Source organism: Dromiciops gliroides, chromosome X, assembly GCF_019393635.1.
Source record: "Dromiciops gliroides isolate mDroGli1 chromosome X, mDroGli1.pri, whole genome shotgun sequence".
NCBI lineage: Eukaryota > Metazoa > Chordata > Mammalia > Microbiotheria > Microbiotheriidae > Dromiciops > Dromiciops gliroides.
In genome coordinates, this window is record NC_057867.1 from 60,310,398 (window position 1) to 60,322,035 (window position 11,638).

General features: G+C 40.8%; 1 pseudogene; it reads right to left on the reverse strand.

Annotated features, from left to right (window-relative positions):
- Positions 1 to 5,866: 5,866 nt before the first annotated feature.
- On the reverse strand, positions 5,867 to 6,689 carry LOC122733964 (annotated as a pseudogene).
- Positions 6,690 to 11,638: the final 4,949 nt, after the last annotated feature.

An 11,638-nucleotide genomic window follows, 5' to 3' on the forward strand; every position in this document is an offset into this window, starting at 1 on the left:
CTAGTTTGGTCCGAAGATTATCATGCCTTTTTTCCTCAAGTGTATACATATTACTCTATAATGAATAACACCTGTATAACACAGAGCACAGAGTAGGTGTTTGATAAATGTTTGGTTATTTTATTTTAGATAGGCCAATTAATCAATCAATCTACACACACACTTACATGTATTAGGAATGAAGACTGAATGCTGTCTAAAAGTAATGTCAAAAGAAGAAGCCCTCTCCTCCCCTTCCAGGATGCTAGATATCTCCCCTGTGAAGGATTTACTGGGAGGGCATGGACAAAGGTCAAAGAAGATGAGAAGGTGTGGCTCAAAGTATCCATGGTTGAAGAGAATGTCCATATCAATGAGATAACACATCCATTGAAGGTCCAAATAATTGTTTTAAGAGAATAATGTGAATAGTATATAGGAAAAATAATACAATTCCTCAGTGATGCTCTTATTTTAATGTTGTTCTCAAAGTTAATGGTTTAGAGTAAGGCTATAATTTCTATCTCTATATATGTTTACACACACATATATCTACTCATTCTTGGTGAACAGAAGTGTTAGCAGAAGAAAGGATCAACTCAGTAGGGATCCTATGGCTTACAAACATAAGACATGAAATTTACACATACAAGAACATTTCATTTATCCTGATCTCAATCAAATACTTCACCTATTGAAAATATAGACAAGAAACAAACAAAAAAGACCTCTGAGCTGAGCAGCTAACAGAGGTGCCACAAAGGTCATCTGGGGGAGCTCATGGACTCTGCTCACGAGAGAGATCTTCCCATAAAGCCTCTTTACTTTACTTTTATACTGCTTGATTATCAGGTGATTAAAATCAGCCAGTTAGAATCTAAGGGACAAAGAGACTACTGCAAGCAGGATTTGCTCTAGTGAGATAGTACTGGACTTTTTTCACTGGTACACATTTTCATTTACTAATGGCTTCACTAAGGTAATCCTCTCTCACTCAATTAGCTTAAGGAACAATAGCATAAATAGAACTACAGTTATTTAACAAATTATCCTTCACTATGCCTTTTAGCTGGCATTTGACTTTGGTGCTGTGACCTATTAAATGTTTTTATTATTAGCAATGTTTATATTAATAAGAACATACTAAGTGTTCTTATTATTAGCATTATGTATCAAACAAGTTTGAGAAGTATATTAGAGCCCCATTCTAGATGGCTTTAAATGCAATACACAGGAATTTGCATTTTATCTTTGAGGCAGTAGGAAGCCATCAATGGGGGGAGGGGGAGGATGACATAGTCAGACGTACAATGTAGAAAGATCATTTTGGTTGCTCTGTGGTTTTAAGCAGTAAACTTCTAGAAAGTAGGGACCATTGGGGGCAGCTAGGTGATACAGTGGATAGATTACAGGCTCTGGATTCAGGAGGACCTGAATTCAAATCTGGCCTCAGACACTTGACACTTATGAGCTGTGTGACCCTGGGCAAGTCACTTAACTCCAATTGCCTCACCAAAAAAAAAGAAGAAAAAAAGAAAGTAGGGACTGGACCACTGTTTCTTCAGTCTTCTTTGTCAAAAAGTATTTACTGCTGGTCTTGAGATGTACTGAAAACTACAGGAGGTTTGAATTACATTGCAACAACCTTTACTCTCTAGGACTTGGCCATCCAAGCATGTTACGCACACAATAAACCCAGAGTAAACTCTGTTATTCATGATGATGCCTAAAGTTTGATAAGAGTTCAGATTAATACATATCATCCAAGATAAGGAAGAATAGCACTTTTAGATAGTGCACAGGCCTTGAAGTCAGGAAGGTATGGGTTCAACCAATCAATCAACATCAATATTTATTAATTAAGTGTCTACTATGGTCCAGGTACTGTGCTAAAGCACTGGGGATAACAAAAAGAGGCAAAAGAGTCTCTGCCCTCGAGGAACTTACAATCTAATGGGGAAGACAACACACAAATATGTACAAACAAGCTATCATTTGTTTGTCTGCCTGTCCCTCCCTCCCTCCATCCTTCCATCCATCCCTCCCTCCCTCCATCATCTATCCATCTATCCATCTATCCATCTATCTATCCATCCATCCATCCATCCATCCATCCATCCATCCATCCATCCATCCATCCATCCATCCATCCATCCATCCATCCATCCATCTATCCATCTATCTATCTATCTATCCATCCATCCATCTATCTATCTATCTATCTATCTATCTATCTATCTATCTATCTATCTATCTATCTATCTATCTATCTATCTATCTATCTATCTATCTATCTATCTATCTAGGATAAATAAGAAATAACCGAGAGAAGGGTTCAAATCCTGCCTCTTACACTTACTAGCCATGTTAGCCTTGTGACCAGCCATGTGATCTTGATCAAGTCACTTACTCTTTCTCAGACTCAGTTTTCTTATCTGAAAATGGGAATAATAGGCACCTAATTCACAGAGTTGTTAGGAGAATCAAAGGATGATATTTGTAAAATAAATAGAAAAACCTTAAAGGGCTATATTAGTTGTTATTATTAAGTTGTTATTAAATGAGATAATATATGTAAACTGCTCTGCAAAGTAAAAAACCCTCTAAATTTTTATTATTTTTGTTATAATGGAAAGAATGCTGGACCTGGAGGTAGAAGAAATCTAAGTTCAACTTCTGCCTTCTACCCTCACTACTTTCTTGACCCTTGGCGAGTCACTTAAGCCTAAGCCTTAATTTCTACATTTGTAAAATGGGGATAATAATAATAATAAAAAACTTTACCTGCAGGATTATTGTGAGGATCAAGTGAGATTCAGTTCAATTTGAACATTTACTAAGCACTTATGTGTGGTTCTTGTTCAGTTGCTTGCCATTCTTCATGATCTTCTTTGGGGTTTTCTTGGAGTAGTTTGTCATTTCCTTCTCCGGCTCATTTTTTTGGGACTATAATGATTGGGATCAAGTGACATGCCCAGGGTCTCACAACTGGTAAGTAAGGCTGAATTTGAACTCAGGTCTTCTTGATTCCAGGGCAAGTACTGTATCCACTTTATCACCTAGCTGCCTACTGGGCACCAAGCATTGTTCTAGGTGCTAAGGAAACACAAAGACAAATATGTGTATGTGTATGTATATATGCAGATGTATATGCATATATACACATATGCACACACACGCACACACACATACATATACATAGCTAGCTAGCTAGTTAGCTATAGTGTCTCTGGATCAAAGAGCTTACATTCTCCTGGAAAGCCACTGGTAGTAATGTGCAAACCTAATGTGCTATAGAAAAAGTCGTCTGTTACAAATCTCCCCTTCTTTTCCTATCCTCCCTGTACCTCAGTAAATCTATTTCTGTTCTTTTTAAATCTTTTTTTGAAGCCACCACAAAAGCAGCAGGAAACTTTGTGTTTGACAAAAAGAAAGAACAGGTCTACAAATGATAGGAGAAGCATTACCTCTGCAGACAGTCAGTCAGAGGTGGGGAGGGGAGGGGAATCCATTTTGCTAGCAGATTGTGACTTCTACACAACCTGCCTCATTCAAAGGAAGTACCTTCACGCAAAAGTCTTTAGGCAACTACAAATAGGCCCTTTCAAGTTGATTAAATTGGTTTTCAGCAAAGCGTCTCCTTAGAGGATCCCAACCCAAGTGGGGGCAGTGGAGTGGAGAAGAGAAGAGCGAAAGGATGGAGAGAAGCCTTCTCCTCACCCCAACCCCATGGTAATATTTACTACCATAGAGATGTTGTAAACCACTTATCTTCCTTAGTTTGATTATTAAAAAACAAAAACAAACAACAAAACAAAAATAAAAATATGCTATTGACAGAAGTGATTACTTGGGAAGTCATCAAATTTTATTCTTAAAAGAAAAAGCCCCCAAACAAGACCACAAATGAGAAAACATGGTAGTAAGAGCCCATATGGCTGCATAAAATAAATAGCCTTTTTCTTGGTGGAAGCTGAGGCAATTTGGCTGTGGGAGGATACAATTCCAGCAGCAAGCAGGGAAACAGATGTTGATGTTGCTTGTGCATCAAAACTTTGGGGGAGAGTGCAATATGTTCAAGTAGTGCCACCGACTAATGGTAGAGGCCTTCAAACTCCTATCTCTGTGAAACTGTGTCTATTGTTTTATGACCTCAAAAACAGGGATAAAGGATCCCTGAACTGCTACTTTGTCTCAGATTGAGCTTCTTAAGATGAACAAAATGGGTGTCCACAAAAATCATAGATTTAGAGCTGTAAGGGACCTTGGAAACCACCTCATCTAACCCCCTTCTTTTACACATGAAGAACCAAGACTCATGTTAAGTAAATCAATCAACAAATATTCATTAAACATGGACTATGTGCCCGGCACTGTGTTAAGCACTGGGGATGTGAAGACAATAGGAAAACAGTTCCTGCCCTCAAGGAATTTATAGTTCAATGGAGGAAATGGCTTGTACATATATAGTTATACACAATATTCATATGTCCAAATTCTCCCACCTGGATATAACCTTGAAGAGAATTGCCCTCTGGGAACTTAGCGTTCCTCATCCTTCTATTGGCAGGTTAGAGAGTCTGGGTCTCAGTCTTCTATTGGTAGGTTTGAGAATTTGGATTGTTATCCTTCTAGGAAATGGAATGAAGAATGATTGGGGAAATGTGAGCTCTAAAAAAAATCCAGGAAAATTTCTATTAGTGAAAAATACCTTCTTCAGCTTTTCCCTTGTGGTATCTCTGTACTTCCAGAAGGCAGAGTTAAATTATGTACCTACTTTAAGGAAGTTCACCTCTGAGATGGGGGCAAATAGCAGGTCTTTCCAACTAGGATTATGAAATGGTATGATATAGAATGGAAATGGGACCTTTGAGATCCTCCTGCAGAGGTGTTGGGAATGTTAGGCATTGGGACCTAGGAGTTGGGGCAAGGAAGGAAAAGCCATATTTCTGAGAATTTGTTGTTGGAATTTGTCCAGGTGACACCCCATCATTGATGATGAATGGATCTGCCAGCATGTTTTGAGTGCACAAGGACTGGCCTTGCTGAGATCTGAAATGTGGTAGAAATAATTCGGAGATGATCAAAGTTTTTCAGAAATCATATTGAGCAGCTGATGATTTGCTAGACTAGACCATTCTAGGTAAAGTAAATTCTTGATTATCTAGGGTTATATAGACTCTATTTTTATATAGATTCTATTTCATATAATTATCATGTCAATTTTTAAGTCTACACCTGTTTTCTTGGATTGCCCATAAGATTTTTTGGGTTGCCTGCTCTTACTGCCTAGGAAATGTGTGCTTAGAGAGCACCAATTTACTGCCTGAGTAAACTGGGTCTCAGAGGCAGGTAGTACAGTGGATAGAAGGCCAGCCTTGGATTCAAGAAGACCTGTGTCTTATACATACTAGATTTGTGACCATGGGCAAATCACTTGCATTTTTCTAGGACTATAAGTTAGAATTTGGATCCATGGAATGAGTTTTTACACCAGGAATTTTCAGACATACATGTTGAAATCTTAGGTCTTGGCCTAAAAAAATTTTTTTTAAAAATAAAATGTGGGGCAGCTAGATGGCGCAGTGGATAGAGCACCAGCCCTGGATTCAGGAGTACCTGAGTTCAAATCCGGTCTCAGACACTTAACACTTACTAGCTGTGTGAGTCTGGGCAAGTCACTTAACCCCAATTGCCTCACTAAAAAAAAAAAAGAAAAAGAAAAAAAGAAATAAAATGTGTCTCTATGTGTGTTTAACAGAACTCAGATTTATGTAGCATTTTGTAGCTTACGATTCAATTCAATAAAAACAGCAAAGATATAGGCCCCTCCCCTCTCCCTTCCCAGCAAAGGGCAGGATGCTGGCATTTGTACAGACAGCATGCCCTAGCCTGGCTTCCGGCCTCCATTATTGTAGGCTCTTTGTTTAGCTCCTATAGTCCCAAATGGGAAGGCAGGGGGCAAGATTCGTTCCAACTTCTCATTCGGGCTGAGCTAAGCTGGACGAACCTTGAAGTCTGAGACGTATCGTACCTCGAGCCCAGCGACGAGCGCCCCCTGCAGGAGATCTGTCAGTACGTCTCTCCAACGGCCACTCTCCTACATTCCACGTAGAGGGCAAAGGTCACCAGGAAGAACGTGACGGGGTGGGGGTGGGAGGGCGGTCTCAGCAGTCGTGCCCACCGCCGGCCGAGACGGACGGGCCTGCACGTACAACGCTAGGAAGGCCATGAAAGCCATGTTGAAGAAGGAGTGGCCCGAGTAGAAAGACAACCGGGACTCCTCAGTGACATTTGTAGGGCTTCCCCGACATACGGCCTCAGGCCGAACATAGCCAGGGCAGTTGAGCCGAGACCAGTCAGGGTCACAGCCGGCTAGGACGTTAGGGCGAAGGCGGCCAGTCATGTACTTGCCCCGAAGAGGTAGGTGCCCAGGACCTTGTAGAGGGCAGCCACTTAGTAGTTGAAGTCTGCTTCGGAATACAGACGCTCTGTGTGGATGAGGCAACGATGACGCTGACAGTGATGAGGACGCCAGCCAGGAGGCCATGGTGACAGTGTCAGGGCTGTAGGGGTATCAGATAGTGTCATGGCCGCAATAGAAGCCCCCCCTTGGAGGGAGAATTTGCCAGTGTCGGCATGACAAAGGGAAGAGAAGTTACCACAAGGCCCACCACGGCCAGCACCACAAACACCTCGTTCTTCTCCATGCCCGGCCCCGCCCTAGCCGAAGCTCAGCCCCGGCTCCACTGCCCCCTGAGGTGGACGCGGACCGAGTTGGGGCTCCGGGTCCTCGGCGGAGAGTCGAGTGGCCTTGAGGGAGCGAGGGAGGAAGGCCAGCCAGGCTGGGCCAAGGGGAGGAGAAAGAAAGGGAGCAGGCTCTACTGGAGCTGGGGCGAGCCTCAGTAAATGTTTCTTTCTTTCTTTCTTTCTTTCTTTCTTTCTTTCTTTTTTTTTTTTTTTTTTGCAGGGCAATGAGGGTTAAGTGACTTTCCCAGAGTCACACAGCTAGTAAGTGTCAAGTGTCCTTGAACTCAGGTCCTCCTGAATCCAGGGCCAGTGCTTTATCCATCGAGCCACCTAGCTGCCCCCTCAGTAAATGTTTCTTTTCTTTTCTTTTTTGTGGGGCAATGAAGGTTAAGTGACTTGCCCAGGGTCACACAGCTAGTAAATGTCAAGTGTCTGAGGCCGAATTTGAACTCAGGTCCTCCTGAATCCAGGGCCAGTGCTTTATCCATCGTGCCACCTAGCTGCCCCTTCAGTAAATGTTTCTTAAGCACTTGTCCTGTGCTAGGGTGGGGGGGGGGATAAAGAAAAACAAACAACAAACACAAAACAACAACAAAAAAAGCTAAAAGTCCCTCAAGGAACTTATAGTCTACTGGAGAGGACAACACACGTACACAGATAAGCACATATAAAATACATAGAAGGTCATTTCAAGATAGAGAACACATTAATCACGGAGGGAGTTTCTGAATGGCTTCATTGTATGTGTATAACATCTGAGCCACTTCGAGAATTTAGAAAGTTTCAGGAGGCAAACACAAAGAGTACATTCCATATACAGGAGATCACCTGTCTAAAGGTAAAGATGCAAGAGATAGAATGTGTGAGTCAATAAATGAATGAATGAATGAATGGAAAAATATTTAGTAAGCATTAACCATGTATGAAGCCCCATGCTAAGTGCTGGGGATACAAATAGAAAAGTCAGACAGTCCCTGCTCTCAAGGAGAGAGACAACACATAGAGGAAGTTTCAATTATAAGCCACATGGAAAGGGTCAGTGGTCCTTAGAGCTCATAATTAAAGCAAATGGTAGCACATCTTCTTTAATGTCTTTGCCATTTGACAAAACCATAGCCCTTTTAGATGGTGAATTGTTTGAGAGTGCCAAAGACTCTGGTGGTGACAATTTCCCGTTGCAGGTTTTCAGTAGCTGTGGTATAAGGGTTACCTCACTGAGTGATAGGAAGGGAAGTAATATGCAGTAGCATCAGAAAGTTAGATGGGAGTCAGAATGTGGAGTTACTTAAATGCCAGCCCTGGGAGGCAGTAAGCATGTTATCCTCATTTTATAGTTGAGAAAACAGAATCAATACAGACTTTTTCCATGTATATCTAGAGACATGTCCATTGCATACACACATACATACACAAACATATATACTTATATTCACATGAGAACAGAGAGAAGACTGAGAATATTCAAGTAACCCAAACCCAGTCATACCCCTCAATTAATTGTATCTCATAACATGGTATCAAGCGATCTATGTTCTGGTCTTGGTTCTGTCCTCAAACTTTTCCATTTCAAAATGATAAAAATGGAATAGAATGATCTCCAATGTCCCTTTCAACTACAATGCTCTTTGTATCTAGGACAATCTCGATCACTTTAGTAAACACTTGGCATAGTCTGTTCTAGATTTAAGAATTTTCAAAGGTCTGCTTTGAAAAACTTGCTGCTTTTTCCTCCCTCTCTTCTTTGCAGAGGTGAGAGATAATGGGTAACAAAGAATGTGTAAATTTGAAACCTCAGTGGATATATGCTTGTTAGTTTTTCCGACCTCTTTTTCTCTCTTAATTCTCTGTTAAAGGGATGATTCTCTAGGTAGGAGAGTAGAAGAGTGCTTTTTAGTAGAGGAGTTTCATCTATAAATGGAGGGGATGTAAAAAAAAAACAAGGTGGGGAGGCATATGTCTGGAAACGAAGGTGTTGCAAAAACAAAAGATTTGAATAAGAATTTTTTTCAAAAAAAGAGGAAAACACTTGCTTTGATTGCCAATGAAACACTTCAGATTTTGGAAAGTATTCCCAATTTGGGGCAGCTAGGTGGTACAGTGGAAAGAGCACCAGCCCTGGCCTTAGAGTCAGGAAGAACTGAATACAAATTTGGCCTCTTACACTTACTAGCTTTGTGACGATGGGTAAGTCACTTAACCCTGATTGCCCCCTACAAAAGAAAGTATTCCCAATTCAAAATATTGTTTAGGGGTTATTCTCTATTTTGTCCCCTCTTCTGCCCTATGGGGACACACCTGCCTCCCCCAAGGGAGGCATTCTTTTTTTTTTTTGGTGTGGCAATGAGGGTTAAGTGACTTGCCCAGGATCACACAGCTAGTAAGTGTCAAGTGTCTGAGGCCACATTTGAACTCAGGTACTCCTGAATCCAGGGCCAGTTCTTTATCCACTGTGCCACCTAGCTGCCCCAAAGGGAAGCATTCTTCACCCTGCTCCAGGACCTTCCTTTATCAGCTTCACAAAAGGTGACCTTTTACTGAGATGTTCAACACTTCTACTGGTTTTCAGAATTATGACTGAATTCTATCACTCCACATTTTTTTCACTTAGCACTTGAGAAACAGAACAGTACTATCTCCCCAGAAAGGGGGTAATTTTTTCTTTCTTTTGTGGTTTTAATGTAATACTTTTCATTTTTTCTAATTAGGACCACACTCGTAGGTGTTCATATTCATGGGAAAGTTTAAACCACTTCTAATTTTTTTGGTTCAGCCAAAAAGATTGCTCTTAAGAGTATCCACATTTTACCTAGGCATCCCAATGGATCTTCGGGGGAAGATCTCTTTCAGAGACTGTCTGGTAATAACTGTAGATTTGCTCTTCCACACAGTACAGTCAGAAAAAGGTGACCTAAAGATGGATATTTCTTTACCCAGCTTGAGGTTTTGATTGCTGGCTACTGAATCAGTGATTCAGTACTGCTGAGGACTCCATTCTCCCCATGAAAATCTCCCATCAGGTGTTGTTCTTCCCCTCACTTAGTAACAAACATCTAGCTGAAGCTAGGCATCTGTAGAGATTAATTTCATTCCTATGATTAACCTCTTCTTTTTCTAAAGAGAGATATGTCCCTGTGGATGGTATTCAATTGGAAAGGAGGATCTTATGAGTCCTCAAGGTTATTTTTCTTCTGATTTAGTAATTCCACCTCTACTTCCAACTATTTAAACCAGGAGTTAATTGGATCAGAGAAATGGGGTAGTAGAAGCAGCACTTTCCCTATTTGAGAAGGTGGAGAAGAGCCAGAATTTGAAGGATCTTGCTCTTTCTGGGAACCACTTAGTCCCAGATGTGTGATTTCATCTGTGTATGGACCTTCTAGTGTGGAAATTCTCTTCAGTGATGTAGATTGACAAATCCTGTGTAACTTAGATTTAGAAAGTTGCCTATAGGAACCAAGAGGTTCAGTAACCTGCACAGAACCACGAAGCTAGTGTGTGTCAGATATGGGACTTGAACTCAGGTCTTCCTAACTCTTATGCCAACTCTTTATCAGAGAAATTTGCTGCAAAGATTTACCCCCCCACCCCCCGCACTTTCCTTCTGATTTTAGCCACACTGGTTTTGTTTGTATGAGTTTTAATATATATAATTATTATTATTATAATTATATATAAAATATATATAATTATTAAAAATATATATAATCAAAATTGTCTGTTTCACCCACTGTGCATCTTTCGATTTCTTGTTTAATTATGAATGTTTTTCCTTCCCATAGATCTGACAGGTAATTTCTTCCATACTGTTCTCATTTATTTATGATGCTTGTTTAGATTTTAGTCATTTTTCAGTCATGTTCAACTCTTCATAATTCCACTTTGGCTTTTCTTGGCAAAGATCCTGGAGTGGTTGGCTATTTCCTTCTCCAGCTCATTTTACAGGTGAGGAAACTGAGACAAACAGGGTGAAGTGACTTGCCCAGAGTCACACAGCTAGTATGTGTCTGAGGCCAAATGTGCACTCAGGTCTTCCTGACTCCAGGTCTGACAATCTATTCACCTAGCCACCTATTTTTTACCCAGTTCATATTATTAAGATGATTGCCTGCACTATTGAAATAGTCTCCTAGATTGGTTTCTTTGTCTCAATTAGTTCCCCTCTCTAATTTACCCTATATAGAGCTGCCATACTGATTTTCCTAACTGTAGGCCTGTCCATGTCACTCTTTTATTTAATGAACTCCAATGACTAATTATCGCCTCTCAGATCCAATATAAGCTCCTGTTTAGCTTTTGAAGCATTTCATAATGTGGCTCCAACCTACCTTTCTACCTTTCTTGTACATTGTTCCCCTTCACACGGCTTCCAATCAAGTCTTCTTTCCATTCCTCATGGATGACTACGAATTTCCCACCAGAGTGTCCTTGTATAGGCTGTCCCCAATGCCCAGAATGTACTCCTTCCTCAATTCTGCCCCCTGGGAATCCCTTGTTCCCTTTATAATTTAACTGAAGAACTACATGAAGTCTTTTCTGATTCTCTTAGAATGTGGGATTATAATTGCCCATGGCACTGAGGGTCTGTGGTCCCTTCTAATGTAGTGGACCTAAGATCTTCCTCATGATCTGATATGCCCATGGTCCTCAGGACCTTGTTCTTACAGGATTTGATACCCAAATATGCAGAAGAGGCATGGTGAAATACAGAATTTCATAGGATAGATCTTGCCCTTGAGGGCCAAAAAATGACATATGGGGTGGGGTCCACAGGTTTGGTGAAACACAGGGCATCTCCAGTAAATGGTCATATAATGGTCATCTGCTCATGTTGGATGAGAGTGGTCCATAGGTACAAAAATAAGTTAGGGGACTTTCCAAAAGATCAAGGCACCCCAGCCATGCTGGGTTG